Raw genomic sequence first — 26,736 nt, 5'->3', positions numbered from 1 at the left:
TGGTAATGTTAACCAATAAATAGTACAATGGTATTATTTGCTGGCAAACAGTGCCAGAAGTCTATTCATCTACTCTTAAGGAAGAGGATTACAAACGAACATAGCGTTTGGGTCCTCTGACCAGTGGCTGTTACTCCCTTGAAATATCTGAGGAGTTACTAGAACATAGCCTACCGTATTTATACGTAAGCTTTAGCCTGGAATTACCAAACATTACATGAATTCGAAAACCGAAAATAGAACGTAGCGGGCGATCGAAGCCGGGGAATTGAATATAATGTTCCAATTCTATTTGTTTGTACAAAGTGCGAGTAAATTACAGGATGAAGATTCCAAGCTCAGGGAAAAGGGAGCACAATCTAGTTCAATTTGCCTTTGTGTTGTCAGTATCGACAGCCAGGCAGAAGTAAACGAAACAGAATATTGAATGAAAAAGTACTATGCCATGCATAATGTTGTCTGTGGAATATAAACTACTCAACTAAATGTGAAAGTTACTATTTTTTAATGTTTTACTTGTGAATAATTGAATTGTATTTATTGGACAAATTTTTGTATAGCTCTTTCATAACTGTATACCAGTTAATGATAATAATAATTAGTGATATAATATAAATCATAGCAAACATATATAAGTAACAACACATTAATTTATTCCGAGCTATATTCGACGTTTTCGCGGGGTTTTACTCAACATAAACAACATAACATGCCTGTCAAAATTGGTATAACCATTCTTGAGATTACCCGGAATAGACAGAAAAGGCATTTGGTAATGTCTCTCTCGGGAAATCGTCAACTAGTGCCGGATGACACATGTGTTTTCTATCGGGTCCTCTCTTGAGAAGGACGCGGAATCGAGTTGATGAACCTTGTCCAATTTAAGACCCCAGAAGACGTTTTGCGCGTTTACCACAACAAAAAACCCATTTGCTGTATCACCGCTCTTCGATAACACCTCCTTTGAAGCCTCACCTAGTATCGGAATACTGGTTCTCGAGCAATTGCCAATTCCACGGTTATCTGCACCTCAAAGTCACATTGGCTTCGAAGAAGCTGGGTGTAATAACTAGAGCATTCCAATACTCCAATCCGGCCCACATTCTAGCGCTCTATAAAGCTCAGTGTTCCAAAGAGCTGTTTCTCATGATTCCTGCGCAGAATAACACTTTCGCACGATACGCCACACATTAGGTCGTCATCCTTATCATCTGGATGTGTGGCGTTCGTCCACAGTGCGGTTTTCAAGAAACTTTCTTCCTAATACCACGAAGCTGTGGAATGATCATCCTTGTGTGGTGTTTGCGGGACGATACGACATGGGATGATTGCAACTAGTAGCGGGCACTTCTATTTTGTTACTTAGCCTAGGCTGGTTGTTATATGCGTACAAACGGTAACAATACATAACAGAACTCAAAAACAATAAGTGTGTTAGTTTTGCTTTCACGCTGTTGCTATACAGCCAATCAAGAAATTACACGCACCATGTGTTCGAAGAACATAGGGTACATTTTACTGCAAATATTTAAGATTTCCTTAAGATTAAAATGATGAATGAAGATTCCGGTATTTACGTCAGTAACCAGTCACGTGATCTAACTGTACACAAATTTTAATCAAGATCTTGTGAGCCGTTCTTAAGTTACCAAAGGATATACAGACAGAAGGACATGCAAAACTTTTAAAACTCAAAGAAGTTCTGTCAGTAATTTATTCATAAAAAAAATCACAAAAAAAATTTACTAGAAACAGAGGGTAGAGATTTATATAGTACATAGCAAAGCAATAAGAAATAACATAAGATAATTTTTGAATTATTTTTTAAAAAACCAACACTTTTGCTTGTTTATTGAAACAAATTTAATATTGAAAACGAACCGTTGAATTGTTTTGAAACGAGTGAGAATGTTCCGATCGTTAAAATGGTCTGCCATTAGGAAAGCAATTTATTTGGCTCCTGTTAAGTAATCCTCTAATCTTGCGTTTCGAGTGAGTGCTTGATTCCTAACTTTACACGAATTCGTTCAACTTGTAAACTAATTTTGACGATTAGAGGAGCTTTATATACGAAAGTTACATCATTTATCTTATTCTTTATAATTTATATATTCAAGTAAATTTCATATGTACAATCTGCCGACTCAATAATGCTACTTACAATAACCGCCGGGGCCGCAGCACACTGATTCCAAAAATAACAATAATCTAGAATAAAATTAATTACCTAGCCTTGCCATACATACAAAAACAAAGAAAGAAAAAAATTCCATTCCCTTTTTTTTATGATAATAAGGGACGAGACGAGCAGGACGTTCAGCTGATGGTAATTGATACGCCATACGCCATGCCCATTACAATTCAGTGCCGCTCAGGATTCTCAAAAAACCCAAAAATTCTGAGCGGCACTACAATTGCGCTCGTCACCTTGAGACATAATATGTTAAGCCTCATTTGCCCAGTAATTTCACTAGCTATGGCGCCCTTCAGACCGAAACACAGTAATGATTACACATAGTAATGTGAATTATTATATTATATTATATTATAATTAATGTAATTGATATGCTCTACCCGTAACAATGCTGTGCCGCACAGGATTCATGAAAAACCCAAAAATTATGAGTGGCACTACGATTGCGCTCGTCACCATGACGACGAGACATAAGTTGTGAAGTCTCATTTGCCCAGCAATTTCACTAGCCACGGCGCCTTTCAGACCCAAAACACAGTAATGTTTACACATTATTACTTCACGGCAGAAATAGGCGCCGTTGTGGAATCCATAATCTAGCCGGCTTTCTGTGCAAAGGAGCCTCCCACTGGTAAAATGTACAAAACAAATGTTTTTAGGAAATTCAAAAGAATATTTAAAAACACTTTTTATGTGGTAAGGTTACTATAACATTGTAAATGATATCACAGATTGGAAATGGAGTGAGCCCGCGACCTCTCGCGTTCCGTGCGAGCGCTCTTCCACTGAGCCAACCGTTTGAGTGACGTGTCGTTAATAATTCTTGTATGTCTTGTTCAACTCTCTGGTTGTGGCTTCATCTACAAGGTCTACCGTACCGTTGATAACCTGCTCAACCCCAATATTTACATATTAGGAAATTGACTTGAAATATTGTCGCTATTTCAAATCTAAACAATTTGTTTGGATTTGAGAGAGTTCAACAAGGTTTGAGTCCCGCATTGTTCATAACTTTTTTTTTCAAATTTAATTTGTGTAATTAATCCCAGAAGTGTAAATTATAACTAATTGTAAAAGATCGAATTTAAATAACCACAAAAAACAATATATATTTAAGAATATGTTTCATACCATATGTTGTAGATTTTATATAATATAATGTAATATTGACACACTTTTTACACAAATTATCTTGCCCCAAATTAAGCACATATAGCCAGTGTTATGGGTTACAAGACAACGATTTATTTAATACAATATACTTACTTAAACATACATAAATTCATATAAACTTACATAAATAAATTTAAGCATCCATGACTCGGAAACAAACATCCATAATCATCATATAAATGCTTACACCTACCGGGATTCGAACCCGAAATATATATGTATATTGTTCAAGTTAAGTATATTCTCCGTATAGGTTGAGACGTCTGTTAAACAAATTGAGTTTGTTCTTTATTTATGGGCGCCATCAATATGTCTCACCTTCTATATGTTATTCCTTCACTATGTTACAATCATTCGTAAAACTATATAAATGATTAAATACCTAGTCTATGATTATATTAAATGAAACGCAATTTCATTAAATCATCTTCAACCAAAAATCGACGCATTATATATGAAAGAGCTATCAATTAAAATAAATAATGGTATACAAAGAGTATGTGATAGATCACATATTTTATTAAAGTGCCGGTGAATGAAGTGTTGACGAGGGTCACACCTTTGTACGCAAAACTTCGGTTTCTATGAAAAATTCTGAGCCAATAAAATATTCTATCTTGTCCTCTATGGTGTTTCTATACGAAAGATGAAATACTTTTGATGCCAATACTTCAAGTTTTCTACCCTCGTCAAATAAAATTTATATTTCTTCGAGAAGAAAATAAAATAGGGTAAATATTTAATTTATAATATTCTACGATCTAATAATTAATCACCTCCATATTATATATACAACGTGATAGTTTTCGATGAATTTTCCCCTGTACCGTTCCACTACTAGTCAATTGAAAATTAACTTTCTTCTTCTTTGTCGTGGTGATTGAGTTTCTGGAGACTTTTCCGCTTTTTTTCCATTTCTGTATCTACATTAAAATATATTTTCATATATAAAGGAACAGTTGAAGATGATTTAATGAGGTTTTGATATCATAAGGTAGGTATTATAAATAAACGTATAACACAAAACAAACAATAATTGTTTCATAAAATAATTTCATATTTTACTAGAACTGATTGAGTATAGATCATATTTACATACATGTATTATAAAAACAAGGTAAATAATTCATCATTATTTAGTATAAAGGTGATAATGAAAGAGCTAGTTTTGTTCCAAAAGCTCAATGTTGAATTAAGGATAAACAGGTCACATAGGCCCCTAATTCTGCCGTGAAGCAGTTATGCTTACACATTAAGCGGTCTGAAGGGCACCGTAGTTAGTAAACTAACTGGGCAAATAAGACTTAAAATCTTATGTCTCAAGGTTACAAGTTTATGGTAGTGCCGCTCAGACTTTTTATTTTTTTCAATAATCCTGAGTGGCACTGCATTGTAATGGGCAGGATGTATCAATTACCATCAGCTGAACGTCCTGCTCGTCTCGTCCCTTGTTGTCATAAAAACAAAAGGAAGCAAGATTTTTTTCATTTTAGTGAAATCATAAACATATTAGCGTATGAAGTCTGACCTAACACTAAACAGTGCAAGACCATGCAGATAGTATCACAGCCACCAACCAGCATGTGCATTACTTTAAACACGCAGCGATATCACAGAAAACACAAATAGATTAAAAAACCTGTTTTTATGAGTTTAGTTAACTCACAGACAGATGTACAATCATATACTTTACTTGATAATAGGTGATCTCACTCAATACATATCTTTCAGATCTAGATGTTAGATATTTTTATTCTTTCGGGTTCTTTTGACGCAGGCAGCGTGTACATTGTTCTCAAAGTGTCGGTGATCACTTCTCAAGAGGTAATACGCGCCTGATACTTGGTTTATTAAACCTATTTTAAAACTATCCTAAATTTAAAAATTAATTTTATTTGATTCCTTGAGAGCTTTTTATTTAATAATCAATCCATCTCTGTATAATGTGAAAACCTGGCTGTATAGATTATACATAGGATTTCTGAAGCATAAAAAATATTAAAAGACCTTATATAAGGTCTTTCGTTCTAAGTCAATTATTTGGGAGACTTATTTTGATACCCGTAAATTAAAATTTCTGGCGAGCTGTGTAACGATCTATTGCCTACGTTTTATGCAATCTATTATTGCTATACTATTGAACAGCTTTTATTCGGAAAAATTATGAGCATTTTCAAAATGTTTTCTTAATTCTTTAATGTATAATTCTAATACTTCCATTTGTAATTTTTTTATGTATCTATATATTAGCATTAATTTGGATACTTACGTTCAAGATCTCATAGAAATGTAAAATAATGAAATTTGTCTTTTTTTTTGGGAAAGGAGGACAAACGAGCGTATGGGTCACCTGGTGTTAAGTGATCACCACCGCCTACATTTTTCATTCAACACCAGAGGAATCATGAAGGAGGAGCGGTGCCAACCTTAAGGAAGGTGTACGTGCTTTTTTTTAAGGTATCCATGTCGTATGACGTATCGTCCCAAAAACACCACACAAGGAAGTCATTATTTGAAAATGCTGTGTATACTTGTAATATGTTAAAATATTGTATAGTCATTGTTCTGATGCTTTGCTGTATAAGAGTATCTAAATAAATAAATAGACTTTTCTTATGTCAAAAGGATCCGTTGCAATACAGACTGCAGTGTTTTCAAATCGTTTCAATAAATAAGTTAATCCTATATAATATAAGAAAACGCTTTTAGCTGGTTACGCTTGGTTTTCCTTAAAGGCCTGCAACGCTCCTGTCATTCCTCGTTTGTCCTCCTATTCCAAAATAAGAAATAAACATTTTAGTGTATAGATCTGCTTCAAGTTTTAAAATTTAGGAAAAAGCAATCGTATTTCACAGATACTTTGTAGTCTACATATACCCGATCCATGTTATAAAAATAATCACGGCATCTTAGAACTGCTTAGAATTAGTATGGAGGTGGTATTCTATTTTCTATTAGGGGGCAAACGGGCAAGAGACATGATAGGACAAACTAAAAAAAAATAATATTTTTTAAATTTCGTTTTCAAGCGATGGACAAGTTGATCTATTTATTTAAAACATAAAATATATTTAATATTGATTAGATCAGCTACTTATGTATCAACTTAAGACAGAAGGACCCTTAAGTAGGGCCTAAATAAATTGACCGACTTGGTATTACATGGATCTCACAAATTTTTACGGTAGACGAGTTGCGAGACTTGGTTTTATTACATGTTGTGTTTTTGATGGCGTTTATGTATTATTGTTATCTTATTTTGTAATAAATAAATACTAAAACTACTTGAATTATATAAAAATCAGGGCTGTATTTAATGTGTAAAAAATATTTATCGTATACCTTCGCACGACACGCCACAAGTTACGATATCATCCCCACCATCTGGATGTGTGGCGGTCCTCCACAGTGCGGTTTTCAAGGAGCTTTCTTCCTCGTACCACGAAGCTGTGGAATGAGCTTCCTTGTGCGGTGTTTCCGGGACGATACGACATGGGTACCTTCAAGAAAAGCGCGTACACCTTCCTTAAAGGCCGGCAACGCTCTTGTGATTCCTCTGGTGTTGCAGGAGAGTGTGGGCGGCGGTGATCACTTAACACCAGGTGACCCGTACGCTCGTTTGTCCTCCTATGCCATAAAAAAAACCTATTGTATTATTGTAATAATAGGGTATATAAGTCGAGATAGCGTCTAGTCCAAAAATTCGTAGACACTATATACGATTTATTTTCAAAAATACTCGTTTTAAGGTGCAATGAACCTGAAAAATAACGATGTTGTTGTATAAAAGTAAACAAAAATATTAACATGAAACTCAGCAGTATCATGATAAAGACTGAATATAACGGTAAAAATTCTTAGCTCGCTTGAAAATAGGTTCTGACCTAATTTTATCAAATTGATGTCAGATCATTTCAGGCTATTACTGAAAGGGCTGCAAAATTAGTTATCCGTTCTGAATCATCTCAAATTGTATGGTAATTGATACGCCCTACCCATTACAATACCCAAAAAATTCTAAGCAGCACCACAATTGCGCCTCGAGACATAACTCTCACAAGCTACGGCGCCCTTCTGTGTTTCGGACACAGTAATGCTTACACATTACAGCTTCACGGCAGAAATAGGCACCGTTGTGGTACCCATAATCTAGCTTCCTGTGCAAAGGAGCCTCCCACTGGTGGTGGAGTGTAACTAAATTAAAAGACTGCAAATGGCCACCAGAACTTCTCTATATAACTTATTATTATAAGGATTTAGATTATTATAGATAAAATATCAATGTTCTAGTGGAACACGTGATTGGGCGTATCACGATATTGAAACTATCTAACATAATTTACACGTCTAGGAAGAACCTCTTGCTGTTAGACAATCGATGAAAACAGGCCAGGTTAATTACTTTAATGTGAGGGACAAACTACGTCATACACTCGCGATTTGTGTGACACTTTGTGTTAGTGTGCGTGAATTGCTCAAAATAGAGGTTAGTTCTAAACTAAATTCTTTTCGACGTTTTCACATCTTTCATAGTCTATTAGCTGACCCAGCAAACGTTGTATTGCCGATATTAAAATCGCGATACAAAAGTAACGGTTGATCGTAGATGGGTGAAAATTTGAAGTTGTATGTATTTTTTAAGACTGACTCTAAATTAAACAAATTTCAAAAAAAATTCAAAACAATTAAAAAAAAAATCGTGTGGACCACCCTTAACATTTAGGGGGATGAAAAATAGATGTTTGCCGATTCTCAGACCTACTCAATATGCTCACAAAATTTCATGAGAATCGGTCAAGCCGTTTCGGAGGAGTACGGGAACGAACATTGTGACACGAGAATTTTATATATTAGATTATACAGAGGCGCGGAGAATGTTCAAAATACTATCTTCGCGCCTCAATAAGGCTACTGGAAACCCAAGCGCTGGCAGCTATTTCGGTGAACGGATCAGCCTTGCTATCCAACGCGGTAATGCTGCCAGTATTCTTGGTACGCTTCCACGTAATGATTTTATGTAGTCGTAGTATTGTAAATATTGTTATAAGATTTGTTTTGATTAAATATGTTAATATTTAGATTATACATATATTTTAGTACTCTTTAAAGCCTATGTCTGACCACATAATGGACTTGTATTTTCTTCACTGGTCAGCTACTACGTCAGGTACTGCACCCCAGTATCAGCATTTTGTACACACTAACAAGCTCACAGCACAGACAACACAACACTTATATAGATCTCTATCAGACCAAATATTAGTATCTACCAAATATTTCAATTTACTGCCCATCGTATCACCGCTCTTCGACAACAACAACAAGGGAAGTCCTTAAAGCCTCGCGTAGTATCAGAATACTGGGTGTCGAAATCTTGAGCGATTGCCAATTCCGATGTCATCTGGAGGGCAAAGCCAAATTGCCTTCGAATCTGGGCGTCATTAATAGAGCACGGCAATACTTCAAGCCCGCCCACATTATATCGCTCTACAAAGCGCAGGTCCGGCCACAGAGGGAGTGTTGCTGTCATCTCTGATCTGGTGCACCCCAGTATCAGCTTGATCCATTTGACAACGTGCAACGCAAAGCAGATCGAATTTTCGGGGACCCAATGTTCTGTGAACGGCTGGATCACTTGGCGTTGCGTAGAGACGTCGCTTCATTGTATTTCTTCTACCGCATTTATCACGGGGAGTGTCCCGAAGAGCTTTTTAACCTGATTCCTGCCGCCGAATTCCACCTTCGCACGACACGCCACAAGTTGGGATATCATCCCCACCATCTGGATGTGTGGCGGTCCTCCACAGTGCGGTATTCAAGGAGATTTCTTCCACGTGCTACAGAGCTGTGGTATGAGCTTCCTTGTGCGGTGTTTCTGGGACAATACAACATGGGTACCTTAAAAAAAAGCGCTATCATCTTCCTCAAAGGCTGGCAACGCTCCTATGATTTCTCTGGTGTTGCAAGAGAATGTGGGCGGTGGTGATCATTTAACACCAGGTGACCCGTATGCTCGATTATCCTCCTATTCCATAAAAAAAATCCTTCAACCTTATATGAAGCCGACACACTCTCAGGCCGAAAACACCATCCACCTGTATGCATATTGCAATATTTAAATAAGAAAAATTAACATCTCTCTTTTAAAAAATAAACATCTTTCTATTCTATAACATACGGTTGGTTCTCTTGTAGCTGCCCGCCCGCTGAAGCGAAGAGGATTTTCGCGATAACAAAGATTACACGAAATATACCTACGTGCGAATGCGACTACTTTATACAGTGTCTCTTTTAAATTGATTAGTTACAAATGTATAGCCTATTTTGGAATTTCCCTTATTCCACCACCTTCTTCAATGTCGACTGTCTGAAAGAGCGTAATTTATTCTGTAAAACTCTGCGGTAAAATTGTTGTATAAGAATAGTTGGTGGTATGAAAGTCCATTTCGTGTGGTCAATGCAGCTCAACGTTGTCATCTTTTGGGACGACTTTCGCTTTACTACATCACTTAGAGCGTTCTCGCACTAAGTCCGATCCGAATCCGATCCGAACCCATGAAAATACGGTCCGGTGTAATCGTTTACTATTTCTAACGGTTGCCGGAAAGAAATTGGATGACGGAAGCCGGAGCTATACAATAGAAATAGTTCTACGACTACTTTGGACCGTGTTTTCACGGATACGGATCGGACGTAGTGCGAAAGTGCTCTTACTTGCAACGCTCCGGATATTGAAGGCAATTTGACATAAGATTAACAAGTCTCATTTGCCCAGTAATTTCAGAAGCTACAGCGCTCTACAGACCGATTCTTACATATTATAGGTTCATTTCAGAAATAGGCGTCATTGTGTTACCCATTATCTAGCCGGTATCCTGTGCAAAGGAGCCTCCCACTGGAAACAAATCTATCGTCACCTGTAAATCGACATTTTAAACGCGGCTTTGTCACTTTTAGTAAAGATTTTTTTGACTTCTGCAGCAGATAATCTGCCCAAAAATGTGACAGCTTAAAGCAAGCCATCACAAAACGAAATTTTCAGAAAATATTTATTTAGACAAGAGTATGTCTGTCACCGTATTTTATTAAAGAGTAACAGTGTTGTGCCCTTACAAGATTGTTTGCTTAGAATTTTAGTGAACAGGAAAATTAATACATAAATCACAAGATTAAGAATCTTAGTAAACAGCGAAATTCAGAAGAATTAATTATATTTACGACAGGCGATTTCCCTGCAAGGAGCTTAAGCAATTAAGTCGTTTTCAACATTGACGAGGCTATTAAATGTCTTTATTGAAGTCTTTACATAAATTGAGCCTTTTTACTCAAGCTATCTTAATTGAAACTTTAACAAATTACATTTTCAAACACCTTCAAAAATATAATATAGTAAAAATCTCAATAAAAAAATATAATTATTACTCATCATTATATCTTTTTTTGTACTATTTTTTCATTGTAAATAGAAGTATTATTTTAAATTTAATACCAATTTATATTAAATTCAATCGTAATTAAAATTATCGGATATTATAATTATAATTCATTTCCTGCTTTTGGCATTTGAATTAGTGATCTGTGGAATTTGTTCGTAATCGCTTTACAAAGCATATAGATGGGGATCCATAGGATTAATAAAATTAAACGTCATATTTGGCCCTAAAATTTGAAAAAAATAATCAATACATTACATCAAAATGCCGGTACCTACTGTTTAGTGTACTAGAGTTTGTCGAACACAAGACAAAGCGGAAACGAAAGTAAATAAATGTTGGAGAGAATAAAACTGCCGGTAAAGCAATTCTATTCCAAAGCCGAATAGAATTCAAACTAATGAAATAGCAAGAGGATGCTTTAGCTATTTCGAAATGTCTCCATTATCCCTACCAAAATACAAAAACTTAAATGTTGGAAAAGAAATTTTTTTTCATCAAAGAATATTCATCATTGTGTTATTTTATTTCGTTCATGGCGTGTTGGAATTAACATGTCTATCCAAGAGGTAAATAAAAACTTCAAATATGTTTAGCAAGAGACCTATCTCTTAATATTGATATCTAGATCGCTTATAGCTAGTTAAATTAAGGTACTTTTTAATATAGTGATAATGCTTATTAAATAAATAAAAGGCATTTACTTCGGGCATAATAAGACCCATAGTTACAAAGAAAATTAGACACTGAAAAGGGGTGCCAAGTTAAAGGTAAAATTAAATTAACTCAACGTTTATTGGCACTTCAACAGTTAAGGTAGATCAGCGCTGCAACCAGTATTGGTTTTAAGTACAAGCTTAGCATCGGCCTTTTCTTTTGCTACACAGCATATTTAGTTAAGTTAGGATTAGGAATATACATTAAGTATTTAGATTGTATTTTTATGTGTGGCATGGAAAAAATGTGTGTTGCCAGTGTTGACTTACGGTACGCAGGCGTGGTCGTTAACCATGGGCCTTATGAGGAAGCTCATTGTCGCTCAGAGGGTAATCGAGAAGGCTATGCTCGGAGTTTCCCTTCGAGATCGAATCAGAAATGAGGAGATCCGCAGGAGAACCAAAGTCACCGACGTAGCCCATATTATTGCGAAACTGAAGTGGCACATAGTTGGACGAACAGTTGGCCGGTGGGGCAGAAGAGTACTCGAATGGCGACTACGTGCCGGAAGACGCAGTGTTGGTAAGCCCCCCACAATATGGACTGACGATCTGGTTAAGATCGCCGGAATACGTTGGACGATGGCAGCGCAGGACCCGTTGCGTTATCGTGGAGATCTTTAGGGGATGCCTTTGTCCAACAGTAGACGTCTTTCGGCTGATGATAATGATTACCGAATTTTCATAATAACTGGTGTGACTCAGCGGGACCTGGAATAGAGACGTCTGTCTTGTGCGAACTGTCGGCACTCATAATTGTAAGAATAGTTCAGTTAGCTCTATACTGTCGATCCAACCTATGCTATGAAGGAAAGAGAGATTTGCTTATTTAAAATTTCCACATAAAAAATAGATTAACAGTACACGTCAATACATTGAAGTATTAAATCATTTAAAACACTTATTGTTTAAATTTCCACATAAAAAATTAAGAAAGATTAATAGTACGTTAATATTTTCATGAAAAATGTAGCTATTTTTCATGAAAATATTCTATTTAAAGCAACAAAGTAATCAATTCTCAATAATCCGCGTTATACGTAAAAATTGCACGCTCTGTGAAAACATGGATTTAATAGAGTAACAAATGTGAAATGTTTTCACTGTGTCAGAAGCTTGCAACTGCAATAATGAACTGTGAGCTTTCTGTATATTGTTCGGAGCTACTCTAAAAGCATTTCCTGAAGAAATGTGATAATATAATATTGATAATAATAATATTGACACACTCTTATACAAATTATCTTATGTTATGTTTGGAGTTAGTTTGTCTTGTGACAATTTATTACTCCGTAGTCTAGTCCGTCGGACTAACTATGATAACTTTGAGAAGAACTTGAGGAATATTTCTGGAATCTTACAACATATTTTACTAAATTAATATGAACAACAACATTATTTCACATTACAAATATTCTAGAAGTGAAAAACATGAAAACAGCAATTGATGTTTTGTTTACAAACAAAAACACGTGTCTTACAATATAAACAAACCAATCTGTTCAAAATGTCAATTGTTTGAACGTTCAAGTGGACAGGCCTCATTTTCAGTGTAACTCTATGGGAAATTTAAATTATACACTTTTTAAAGGATTAAAACGCGTGTAATTGTAACTTTGTTTTGCGTTGAAGTTAAATTTTTATAATATTTTAGCTAAATCGACGTTTCAAGACCTTTCCAGATCTCGTTTTCGGGGTGACTGCAGATGAAATGAGTCAAGATAGTATTTGTCAACATAGGTAGTTGGGTGTCTATAAACTGGTTTGTAACTGTGACCTGTCTTGCATTGGGCAAACCAAACGCAATATCTCAAGCTGACTTAACACATTGCGGATATCAAACACAGACATCACGATCATCACATCATAAGTTAGCTATATTTTGTCTACTGTGGCTGTATGTGGACACATAACAGACCGTCCTAACCACTACATACACTTTGACCAACCAAAAGTTTTAGATTTAAATGGGTAACACTAGCGTTAATTAAAGAAAATACTCTATGGGAAATGTTTGAGCCTTATGATCCCGACCACCTGGAAAACCAAATTCAACGATTTTAACCTTTTCATCAAGACCTTTCGAACGATATATTATGGGGATCTGTACTTATTGCGGTTGTTGTTGCCTTTTCTGTGTTTCATACATAGAGATAATAAATTGACATGAGTAAATACATATAATAATCCCTACTAATATTATATTTGTGAATGTAAGTATGTTTGTTACGCATCCACACCTAAACTACTGAACCGATGAAATTTAGTACAGAGACACAAGAGCTTAGGGAAAGGATATTGGCTACCTTTTATCGCGAATAAAAGGCTTGGTGGGGTTGAAATAGCGGTTGGAAATTAATATGAAAGTTCGTCATTATCGAAGATAACATCATGAAAATTTGTATTAGGAACTTGATAAGAAATAAATAAATATTTGTTCTATCGTTTATAGAATTTAGACCTGTGTGGGGATGAAAAAGGGGGGTTAAAGGTCTATACTTGGCAGCTTACAAAAATGTTAACCACACCAGTTTGTTGTGTATTAATTGCAAAGTGAGAATATAAAAAAATACAATTTGCTGCCCAAAGTAATAAATACACGCGCACGAAGTTGCGGGTAAAAGCTAGTATCTAATAAAAATATATTGAATTGAATTATAACAATTACATACAATGAAATTATTTTACACAAACCAAATGACATAACCCACTTTAATGTTTTTAAAAGCAAATAATTTAATTTGTTTATCTTAAATTCATAACAATATAGAGACTTCAAATTTTCGCTTCACTTCAACTGCACAATCGTTAAGGAGATGCCTGTTTCGTATAGATAAAGGCTTAAAGTTAGCATTTATCTCACGTTTCCCTTGAAATTGCCTGAATCCAATGATAAATATGGTACAAGGGTCAATGGTTTTAGATAAAACGTTGCAGAATTCGACAATTTGTTCCCTTCTAAGATATTTATTATAGCTTGCAGAAAATGTTTCTTCGCATTTAAATTAACACTCAACAGATTTTTTTTCAAAAAATCATAATCGTCTTCTGATCTCTTCGACGATTTGTCCTGCGATGCCCTCATCCAACGTATTCCAGCTATCTTGACCAGATAGCTGGAAAATAATTCTTTTATGGCTTAATAAAACAAAGATCTTAAAAAAAAATCCTCGTGCTATATTGTAGGTAATTAAGAAGGTAATAAAAACAATTAAAATATTATTCTACCGAATAATTTAGTTAAATAAGGTGTAATTAAATATCATTTAATTATTTTTATATAACTAGAGAGATTTTATTTTTATTTTACAACTTGTTCATTACTTGAAATTATTTCTTGAAATTTATTTAATTCTCGTCCATTGGTCATGGTTCAGAAGACATATGAGTTACAAGAGGCTTGCAATGGTCTAGTTGACCAGTTAAGGTCAGGGTGTCGAATTTGCGTGACGGTGTGATAATTTTTCCCTAACGCACCAAAAAAATATAATGTCAAAAATGCGACAAGTAATTTTGCTAGTCTTCTTTTGATCTTAACCTGACACTGCCTAAATAATTCTGAAGAGATCGAAACAGGTGGAAATCTGAAGGTGCAAAGTATAGCGGATTTATTCCCTCCCAACCAAACTCAATATTTTGCTGAGTGACTGAAGATGTGTGTGTTGTGGTCTTGCGTTATCGTGATAAAAGACCACACCTGCAAATTATCAATTTCGGCCGCTTTCATAAATCTCTTGGTGTACCCTCATCTGTTGTTGATAGTAGAGATCTGAATGGTGAAAGTATACTAATTACAAAAAGTCTACATTTTGACCGCAAATGCCATAATAAGTATGTGGCTACAATTAATTCATAAATGCAAAATCCATACTGACGGTTCAAGGCCGGTCACATAGTCAGGATCTTCGTGGTTGTTCTCTTTTTTGCAGGCGTTGAACACGATAGCAAGTAAAATACAGTTTTATAAACATTGCAACTGTAATGGTAGGTACCTACACTTCACATAGCTATATGATGCTTGGTGTTTCATGTATGCGCGTGCGAGACAACCGCCTCGCTCGATGGTTCTTCCCCGACTCACTGCTGGGCGCTCGCCAGACACCCGATCTCGACCGAACTCGCACCGCACCCCGATTACATACGAGCCAAGACGAGTACGGAAACATCTCTCTACTCGCTCGTGCCTCGATGTTCTTGACTACGACATATATAATAAAAAAATGAAACCTTACTTTAGAATTACATTAATTTTAGTTCAACAATAAAAAAAATGAAAGCAGTAACTTATGATATGTAATGTTTTCGCTTGAAAAATCATTATTAACTTATCTGTTCATAAAACATTCACAGCATATGAGTGATGATATTGGTAACTTTATTACAAAGCTTTCACCCTATATGAATCCATTTTGAAATAAGGTCAAGTTTCAGAGCTCTCTGTTTAATAATTTACGAGTACTGCTCTTATTCTATTTGCGACACAAATAAGAGTCGCGTAAATTGTAAAAAAATAATATCTTACCAAGTGTTTACTGACAGCTTCTAGTATCGTTACAAATCGTGTATTACGCATGCAAAACATAAATTGTATAATAGTAATAAAATTAAAAAAAAATAGAATTCACATCAGTATAACAGTTAATTAATAAAGGTATGATCAGCAATCCCATGGTATTTGACAAAGAAGGCTTTCTATAGTACAGTAGATTATAATATAGAGGATAATGATGTAAAGTTCTTGTCTGGTTCTGCGCAGGCCACCTGAAATTGTATAATATTATATCAAATAGGCTAATTTGTAAACAATATGTTATGTTTTTTAAAGTGATAACATTCACTTCTAGGATTAATACACAAATAAAATTTGAAAAACAAAATTTTATGAACGATGCGGGATTCGAACCCACGACCTCCGGCGTTCCGTGCCGGTGGTCTAATATGCAAATATTGGGGTTGAGCAGGGTATCAGCTGTAAAGTAGATCCTGTAGATGAAGCCACAACCTGAGAGTCGAACAAAACAAACAGAATTTTATAACGAGGCGGTACTCGAACGGTTAGCTCAGTTGGTTACAGCACCAGCACGGAACGCCGGGGTTCGAATCACGCATCGTTCATAAAATTTTGTTTTTCAAATTTTATTCGTGTAGGCTTATTTGTTATATGATTTACAAGATAGGCTGGGAGATGAGATATATATCCCATAGCAAAGCCACTTCATGAAGTTACATCGGTTCGTAAAGGGGCTTTATTTATTATTAATTTTTATTATTATTATTATTATTATTAATTTTCTTTGTATAACTGTGTGTGTTCTATCCAAATAAAGTGCTGCTACTTAAACAAGAACAATGTAAATACTGTTATTATCTGTCTGATCCAACGTTTTGAAGTCTTACAAACTTTAACCCTCTGCTTAAAACCTCTTTTCAGACTACGCTATACTATTGTGATATATGTGTGGTATAACAAATAAGAATCTAATGCTATACAATATAGCATGGCGTTCACATTACGCGATATAATTGCAAGTATTTATTATTTGCAAGTATATAATATAAGTACAATGCAAGCTCAGTTGCCCGCCATCTTTGAAGAGTGTGCACACGATCTACACTATCGATTAGTACTGGATAGTCTTGAAAGCTCACCGAGGGATGATGACAATGCGGAATTTGACACCATCTTGCCATTAATGGTATGAAAATAGATAAATGCCAGAGCATGGATATCAAATCATATAAAGTTCAGAGGAGAGCGTGGTGATTTGAAACATTTTGAAGATGGAAGAAGGAAGACCACCGGGACCACCTACCAGTGGGAGGCTCTTTTACACAGATTGCCGGCTTAATTATGGGTGTGGTACCCATAATTAACAGTAAGAAATGTGTAAAAATTACTGTGTTTCGATCTCAAAGGCGCTATAGCTTTTGAAATTACTGGGCAAATGAGACTTGACATCTTATGTCTCAAGGTGACGAGCGCAGTTGTAGTGCCGCTCAGAATATTTGGGTACTTCAAGAATCCTGAGCGGCACTGCATTGTAATGGGCAGCTCGCATCAATTACCACCAGCTGACCGTCCTGCTCGTCTCATCCCTTATTTTCATTAAAAAAAATAGAGCTTAAAGACAGCTGATACTATACAAACTTATTTCTTTTATTTTCTTTTGTTTTATTGACGTTTGACGTTAAATTTTCAGAAAGTTAGAATTAAAGTAATATGGTCTTACGGCCGTTCCCAATATTCAGTCTATCTCTTACTTGAGATAAAAATTGTAACTATCGTTGACTTTTCTGTCCCAATAAACTTATCGACGGTAACTCACCTTATCCATACACGCTGTCTGTCAATGAGACGACGAATAGCTTACCAGCGATAAAAGTTTGTATGGAAATTGCAATTCACGCGTCCCAATATAGACAGATATAGATAAGAATGACTTATCGGGTATATTGAGACAGCTTTAGATTATTGACAGCTAATTACGGACAGTAGAAGGTAGTAATTTATTTCTATTTGTAGATAGTTTATTGGGAACCGCCATTAGATTATCAAAAAATTAGAATTAAAGTAATAATAGATCTTATATTATTTAATAAGTATATCTTGTTAATCTCTGGCATAATGGCATGCAGATTTACCATTTTTTTTAGCTTGTGTTTGATTAAAATATGCGTTTGGAGATAGAATTTTTGTTGTAACTTTTTTCTGACTACGGTGTACACAACAGGATAAAAACTCGAGTTTGAAATAGTTTTTGAATTTCTCTCAGTTTACTAGCAAGTAACACAGAATTGGTTCAATATTTAATCTGATAACATGGACAAATATCAGCGTACGGTATTTTCCAAATATTAGCTTGAAATATTTAATAGAATTGGAGAACGATGTTGTGTTATTTGAGAAGGCTAATAGAAAATAAATTAAAGGTATGTAAAGTTTATTAAATCATAAATTTTCGCTATTAAAGCCAAAAATTTAATTTTTATTTTATTTACACCTGTAAAGTAAATATTAAATTTTATTCCACATTCCCCATCGCCAGATGTCTCTGAGCAGTTTGATATAGTCTTACACCGGATGAAACTGTTAATTGGGTTTCTTTGTTGGCCAGAAATTGTTGTTGTTCACAGCGATAATAATACAATATTTGTTACTTTCAGCCATTCATTTGGGGATAGTCGTTGAAAAATTAAATCTAGTAAAGACATTTTTAGTCCGTTTTACTTTTACAAAAAAAAGAACATTGTGTAAAATTTTAAAATAGAGAAGTCGCCATTATTATTTCATTACTAGCTGATGCTACTTCGTCCACGTAGATACAGGATTTCTAAAATAATAAGCAGAGTTCCATTTTTACCCTTTGAGTACGGAACCCTACAAATAGAATAGTAGAGTAAACTTTATTCTATGTAACTATTGGATGTAGTAGGACAGTACTTGTATAATAAAGTTTAGTCACGCTTGTTTACGGAACCACATTTCAGCTTCATGGTAAACTTAATAACAACTATCCCTTCTCGTCTCCACTCAACACTCTATGACGACGTTTTCGTAACAATGTTAAGTGGTCAATGTAACTTTGTCTCAATCGCATTATATGGACATTTGGATCGTGGAGCGGGTCGTTCCCTTCCCTAAACTATGGTCGTGGGAGGTGATGGCTGGTCCATGCGCCATGTTCGTGAACGGGCGCCGCTTGTGGTGTCCGAATGATTCTCTTACCGGGAAATCTGATGTATGTTTTGTTATTTTTTTCTTTATTTTTTTAAATTAAAGTTATTATATTATTTATATAATAGCTAATAAAATGCTCGCAAAATGCGTTTATTTTATTTACGGTATGTTGATATTGATGCAGTGATTATATCTTTAAGTATGTACACAATAACTATAATTAAGATTTTACTTATTAATTTACATTTTTGATTTACTCGTGTAAGGCATTTTTTAAGTGACGTTTGTGTATTTTTTGCATCACTTTGCATATTATATTGTAATTAAAATGATTTGTAAATTTAATTGAAAATAAGAACCTGTAATACCATTCTGTTTTGAAAAGAGCAACCATAGAGTTTCTTGCTCGTTCTTCTCTAAGGAAATCTGCATTCCGAACGAGCTGTATATAAAATTACATATTTCAAGTGTAATGCAACTTACCTGCGAAATAAAATATTTTTGATTTGATTTAATTTGATTGATTTGATTCATGAACTTGGGAAAACTTGAATTATGAGAGACCATAAACGAAAAACGTGAGCTTTATTATAATAACAATTCTCTATTCTGTCACCCAGATACTTTTAATATTTCCATTAGCAATAATTATTTTGGTTTTAACTGGAAATAGCTCAAATAATATGGCAAAAGGGATATTTTTAAAAGTAAAGTAATGGCCAACATAGTTTCCCATTATCACTTGAGTTATGAGAGATTAGTAATTCCAGGTTTATGAATATAAAGTTATTCAGATCCTAAGTGATGTATAAGGGGTCTATAACCCCCTTCACTTATCTGTAAATCATAACTTCCATGTTAATTCTTTGATGGAACAATTCAAATATTTCAAAGTTTCTATCAAATTTAATTGTTAAGCGATCGTTGCTAACTTGTGCGTGCAAGGGTTGGTACAAATGTTTTATAATAATATTATTTACAAGAGAGAAACTTATTATGGTTTATAAAATATCAGATCCGTATTTATAACGTGGACTGTTCTGAAGAGCTGTTTGACCTGATTCCTACCGCCCAAATTCATCTTCACACGACACGCGACAAATTAGAATATCATCCCCACAATCCTGGATTTGTGGCGTTCCTCCACCGTGCAGTTTTAAAGGAACTTCTTCCACGTACAACCAAGCTGTGGAATGAGCTTCCTTGTCTGCACAAGTCTGTCTGTTTCTGAGACGATACGACACAGGTCCTTCCTTAAAGGCCGACAACGCTCCAGTGATTATGCTAGTGTTGCAAGAGAATGTGAGCGGCGGGGATCACTTAACATCCGGTGACCCATACGTTAGTTTGTACTCCTTTTCCATAAAAAAAACTATTGGCTTTAACAAAAAGCTCCAACTCTTCGAGGCTCGTGTTGGACCTAGGGAGAAGACTCAAAAGAATTTAACCTTAGTGTAGTGAAAACTCTGTGGAATTATGTGGAGTGAACAATTGAGTTAAGGCGAAGACACTATAACAAGAGACTGTAAGAAGTGTTAACTGACACTTTTTTAGTCTTGAATTTACAAATTAACATAAGATTATTAATAATATAAATAATAGTAATTTTATTCAAAAAATATATCAACATCATTAATTTTCGCCTATATCTGCCGTGAAACAGTAATGTATATAAGCATACTGTTTTTTTGGTCTGAAGGGCGCCGTAGCTAGTGAACTAGGCAAATGAGATTTAATATCTTATGTCTCAAGGTGACAAGCGCATTTGTAGTGCTGCTTAGAATATTTGGGTTTTTCAAGAATCCTGAATGGCACTGCATTGTTATAGGCAGGACGTATCAATTACCATCAGCTGAACGTCCTGCTCGTCGCACCTTATTGTCACAAAAAAAAATTGTTTGACCAAAAAAACACGACACCATCCTGTTTCCAGAATGATACTACATGGATACTTTCAATGAAAACGTGTATACTGTTCTAGAAGACTGGCAACGGTCCTGTGAATTCTCAGGTGTTACAGGCGAATCTGGGCGACGGTGAACACTTATCATCAGGTGATGTGTACGCTTAATAATCCTCTTACATGTAAATGTTACGGGCAACGTGATTATCTGGGCATTATTAATAAGGACCGGCCATTATTAATAATGCCCAAGAGCGATGGGCAAAGTGATTAATTTATCACTTTGACCGGCCATTATTAATAATGCCCGACGACCCGTGGTCCATGTAATAAGTCCGTGTTTGATATAGCTTGAATTTTTCACTTATTACTTTCTTAATAACTTTCTTGCACAGTCCTTAATTATTTAATATTTTTGTTGATTTTTCTCAGCTTACTAATTTTTAAACTATTTTTTCTTAAGTAATATATTTGTCAAAATAAAAGTAGTTAACTAATGATTTTATTACATTTTTAACTGTTTATTTTTACTACTTTGTTCAATAGTTTATTTTTTGCTAACTTTTCATGATAATTTTGTAAGTTTAATTTCATTTAATAAACAAAAATACTACAGTTCACCTAGTTTATTACTTTGCCCAAGATAGGGTGGGCTTTATTCATAATAAAAAAAGCCGGGAAAAGTGATTAATCATGCTGTTTTAATCATATTGTCCAATTGAGTCGGGCATTATGAAAAAAGAACGGCCAATATTAATAGTGCCCGGACTTATCAAATTGCCCGTAACATAAACGACAAATAGCTATGTTTTACAAAGAAGTAAAAGAAGCTGTTGTTAAATAACTTTAAAGGGAAGAATATGACATATGTAGTACTTTTACTTAAGATATAACACTCGAATGTATATCAAATATCTTCTGAATAAAAATATTTGACTCAAAATGCGGCTATTCTGATAAAGAGGCGAGAATTTATAAATAACAACTAGGAAAAAGAGATTTTCCCTCAAAATATTAAATGAAAGATACAAAAAAGATTGGTTGATTTGATTTTTATTTCCCCAGATATAATATTCCAAATTTCACGTCTTTAGAGATTTCTGCGTACTATTTTCCCTTGAGTAATTTCCACTGATTGAATATAAGATACGGATAGTCAAGGATTTTCATGAATTTCGTGTATTCTTATTTCTATAAATACCTCATTCGTTCAATATTATATCTGTGTAAAACAGATTCAAGTTTTGGTTTCAATCTCAGGTTGTGTTTGTCCCCAGTAATCCTTGAAATAGCGGAAGCTCTGCAATATGCGGGGTATATCAACTACTATTAACGGCTGTACAACGATATTGGACATAACGATGGATAGATAAGATCTTCTCATTAAACGGTGACAGCAATGTATCCGTGAGTTAAACTAAGTGTAGATAGTTTATTGAAAACGGCCGATGAACACGATACTCATCCGTTAGCTGACATTGAAATTTGGTAGGAATATTCTTTTCACCGAGTAAAGGTCAGCTAAGAACGGATTTTCCAAAATTCCATCCGCAAGAGTTTATTTTTATTATGAACAGAACAACGTCTGTCGGGTCAGCTAGTTTGGAATATAAAACATTATTTCGAATTTAAAAAATTTCACATCATACATTTGACCTATCAACCAATAAATGTAACCAAAAAACAAACATTATTGTTTCACCAAAAGTTTATTTAATTTTACCTATAGTTTGCTACAATAGGATAAAATTTTCAACTTTAGTGACATCAACCAACAACCAAATGTTGTCAGGACAAATAATATTAGCTAAAATTTTGCAACCAATAAAACTATCGATAATTTTTTTATCAGTTAACTATAATCTAATATAAAATATCAACCAATACTGACTGAATAAAGATAACATTAAGATAAAAAATTGCGTAAAGCGTACGTTGTTTGAATTAAATTATGCACTTTATTATTATTTGAATTCCCGAATTAAGTACTTTAACAGAGAGTTGTTAAAGTAGTTATTTACGGTATTATCATTCTTGATGATCGATATTGTTATTACGAACTCTATAAATAAAACTATGTTTACATAATACCGCTGTTTTTACAGTAAGCGTTGATTTATGTTATTTACTCAAATTATCTTAGGAATTTTTTTTGATTGATATTCTTTTATTAACTTCCTGAAGTAAGCCTAAACGTTTCAAAAGCCAGGTTCGTGTACTAGAAGTTGTCTCTATGCGTAATCTGTGATCAAGTATGTTTTGTCTTCTTGGGGCCTATTTCATCAACGTTGTAGCAATCTTATTCTCGGAATAAAATTTTAATAACTCGCGAGTAAGCCCATTTTACGTTTCACCAACATTTCATCTCTATAGGTACTAGACTAAAATCATAAACCAACGATTTCGGTCGAGTAAGCTGTTATTCGTAGATCAGTACTGTTACTATATCTGTCACTGTGTACATTATAATATACTGAAAGACGGGATCTCTGTCAAGCTCACGTATTATCCGAACAAATAAAAGAATACGTAGCGCTATTGCACTGGCATACGTCAAACTGTCTATTTTACTTGGGTGCATTACATATTCATTGACTTCATTCGTTCAACGTCATAGAGTAAGAATGCGAGAGCAAGATATCTATAGACTAACGTGATGAAACGAAATTGAATTAACCGTCGAATTAACCGACAGAGTGAAGTTATACTGGGATAGACTCTAGTGTAAATTAAATTTTTGTGAAATCGGGCCTAAGTTGTTTAAAAGAGACAAAATACACTTGACCAAGAATTACGTATTGAGAAGCCTATACAGCTTATAGTATTTTGTAAAATTCCAAAGTTAAAAGAGTCGCTTTAAAGATGTGACAATAAGTTTATTCAAATCAAATCAAAAATATTTTATTTCGTTGGTAAATTGCATTACACTTGAATTATGTCATTTTTTTCATACAGCTCGTTCGGAATGCAGATTTCCTTAGAGAAGAACGAGCAAGAAACTCTAAGGTTGCTCTTTTCACAGCAGAATGGTATTACAGGTTCTTATTTTCAATTAAATTTACAAATCATTTCAATTAAATTATATGCAAAGTGATGCAACAAAATACACAAATGTCAATTAATAAATGCCATACCAGTGGAAGGCTTCTTTGCACAGGAAGCCGGCAAGATTATGGGTACCACAACGGCGCCTATTTCTGCAGTGAAGCAGTTGTGTAAATGTGTAAACATTACTATGTTTCGGTCTGAAGGGAAGTAGCTAGTGAAATTACTGGGCAAATGAGACTTAACATCTTATGTCTTAAGGTGACGAGCGCAATTGTAGTGCCACTCAGAAATTTTTGGTGGCACTGCATTGTAATGGGTAGGGCGTATCAATTACCATCAGCTGAACGTCCAGCTCGTCGTTATTTTCTTTAAAAAAAGTTTAAAAATGTCAATTAATAAGTAGATATATCAATCAACACATACTTTTGAAAAAAAAAAGCCCGCTAAAGTTGTTGCGCCCATTGTTCTCAGGCCTGAGGCATTCACTTTGGAATGGGTGGTAGTTTTTTTTTTGACTTTCAAAAAGTGATTTCACATCCTATTTTGAATAAAAATATTTGAATTTGAATTTGAATACCGTAAATAAAATTTTGTTTGGTAAATCGATGCATTTAATCTAACTGTTGTTAAATGGTATAATATATACTGAATTTTCTCCTTCATAAGAATAATTTCTTGACCAATATAACTAATGTTTTGTTTTATTTCATTTGATTCGATTTAATGGGGGTTCTCAATACTTCGTCACTGCAATGAGCATGTTTTAGTATGACAATAATAGCGAATAAACTATTAGCTCAAAACAAGGAGGGTTGTTTAATTAAACTAATTACCAATCGCTTTCTTGACTCAAGCGTGTGACATTTCTTAATCGACTGTCGCGAGTCTGGGAAACTTTGACATTTGTTAGATTGGAGTTCAAATTAAAGTCTTTACGCGACTATGACGTTTCTTGGAAGAACCTCTTTTATAATCACAACGCAAATTCTGTTTGAAAATAGTACTCTTTAAAGGTGTCTATGTTTAAATAAATGAATTAATAAATATTGATTATAAGCATTTAGCATGTTAATTTACGAACATTTCAATTATGGAATACTGCAATCTTAAAACTATAAAATAATGTGATTTAGATTTTATATTTTATTATCATAATTGTTTCATTAACACTATTAGTGACGTAGTAAAATATAGAATTTTAAAATAATTTAAGTCACACGATAGGGAAATAAAGAACATTCATACTAATAATATATTTAGTCTGTGCAGGCAGACGGGCGCAGTTCGAGTTAATTTGGTTTGAATCTTCTTACGCTAACAACCATTTTGTGATATTTTTTTACGACACAGAACGTATTGTCATAGATGGGGTATCTGCTCGAACGAGCTATTATTTTGATATGAAAAACATTTTCCAAAAAGACAATAGCATAAAGAACAGATCAACAGCCTCTCTACAATACAAGAATCTGTACGAGAGACTTGACTTTATTTACATAAAACTTTAGTTCATTGTTGAATGGCCCTATCGAATCACTTGTTCGAAGTTCTTAACAAAAGAGGCTTTTACGCTGAGAGAGTATTGAATTTTAATGCATACTCAAAGAATACAATCACGTTATAATACACTTTTCACTGGGAAGTTATGTAACTCTTTTAACTTAGCGATACTAAATTATTAGAAGAAACTTGTATTTTTTTCTACATACCCAAGGGGTATATATATTACTAGCTGACCCAGCAAACGTTGTATTGCCGATATTAAAATCGCGATACAAAAGTAACTGTTGATCGTAGATGGGTTCGGGAAAATTTGTAGTTGTATGTATTTTTTAATGCTGACTGATAATCAAACAAATTTAAAAAAAAATGTCAAAAAAATTAAAAAAAAAAAAATTCGTGTGAAACCCCCTTAACATTTAGGGGGATGAAAAATAGATGTTGTCCGATTCTCAGACCTACCCAACATGCACTCAAAATTTCATGAGAATCGGTCAAGCCGTTTCGGAGGAGTTCAAAGTTTAATACCATGACACGAGAATTTTATATATTATAAGATTAAGGTATTCGTTAATTGAAAATGCTCTTGATATTTTTATAATTTGCTGATTATATTAGAAACACTATTACTAACTAGTTTCGATAAATACATTAGTCTAGTACTAACTATTAATTGAGATCATATAATTAGTAGTTTCGAAAAATTGAAATATTCTTGTATTATCAGCAAAAAAGAAATTGTTATGCAACACAAATTAGTACGACTTGTAAATCGTTAGCTTGTAACTTGTATTATTCTCTAGTATTATTAGTAAACTTATGCAATAGGACCCTGGTTGCTATTACAGAAAAATAAACGCTCACAAAAATGGATCGATGCATCCAATTTTTTAACGGCCGTTTTCAATAACGTATTTCTAATTACGGATACATTGCTGTTACCGTTTAATGACAAAATCTTATCTATAAATAGATATGTCCAGTATAGTAATAGTCCAATGCTTTATGTCGATAGGTTATAGAAATGTAAGTAAGCGTATAAGGATAGATTTGTCTTACCTCTAGTAAGTTAAACTAAGGATAGATAGGTT

General features: G+C 34.3%; 1 long non-coding RNA gene across 1 annotated transcript in view; it reads right to left on the bottom strand.

Annotated features, from left to right (window-relative positions):
- Positions 1 to 16,141: 16,141 nt before the first annotated feature.
- LOC126979867 (uncharacterized) overlaps positions 16,142 to 26,736 on the bottom strand; it is a 61,940-nt gene continuing 51,345 nt past the window's right edge. The window contains exon 3 of the long non-coding RNA XR_007732906.1: positions 16,142 to 16,277. This is a non-coding gene — a long non-coding RNA (uncharacterized LOC126979867). The remainder of the gene's footprint in view (positions 16,278 to 26,736) is intronic.

The sequence above is a fragment of the Leptidea sinapis genome, chromosome 4, assembly GCF_905404315.1.
Source record: "Leptidea sinapis chromosome 4, ilLepSina1.1, whole genome shotgun sequence".
NCBI lineage: Eukaryota > Metazoa > Arthropoda > Insecta > Lepidoptera > Pieridae > Leptidea > Leptidea sinapis.
Note: the sequence above shows the minus strand (reverse complement) of the source record. Positions and strands in the feature narration are given on the sequence as shown.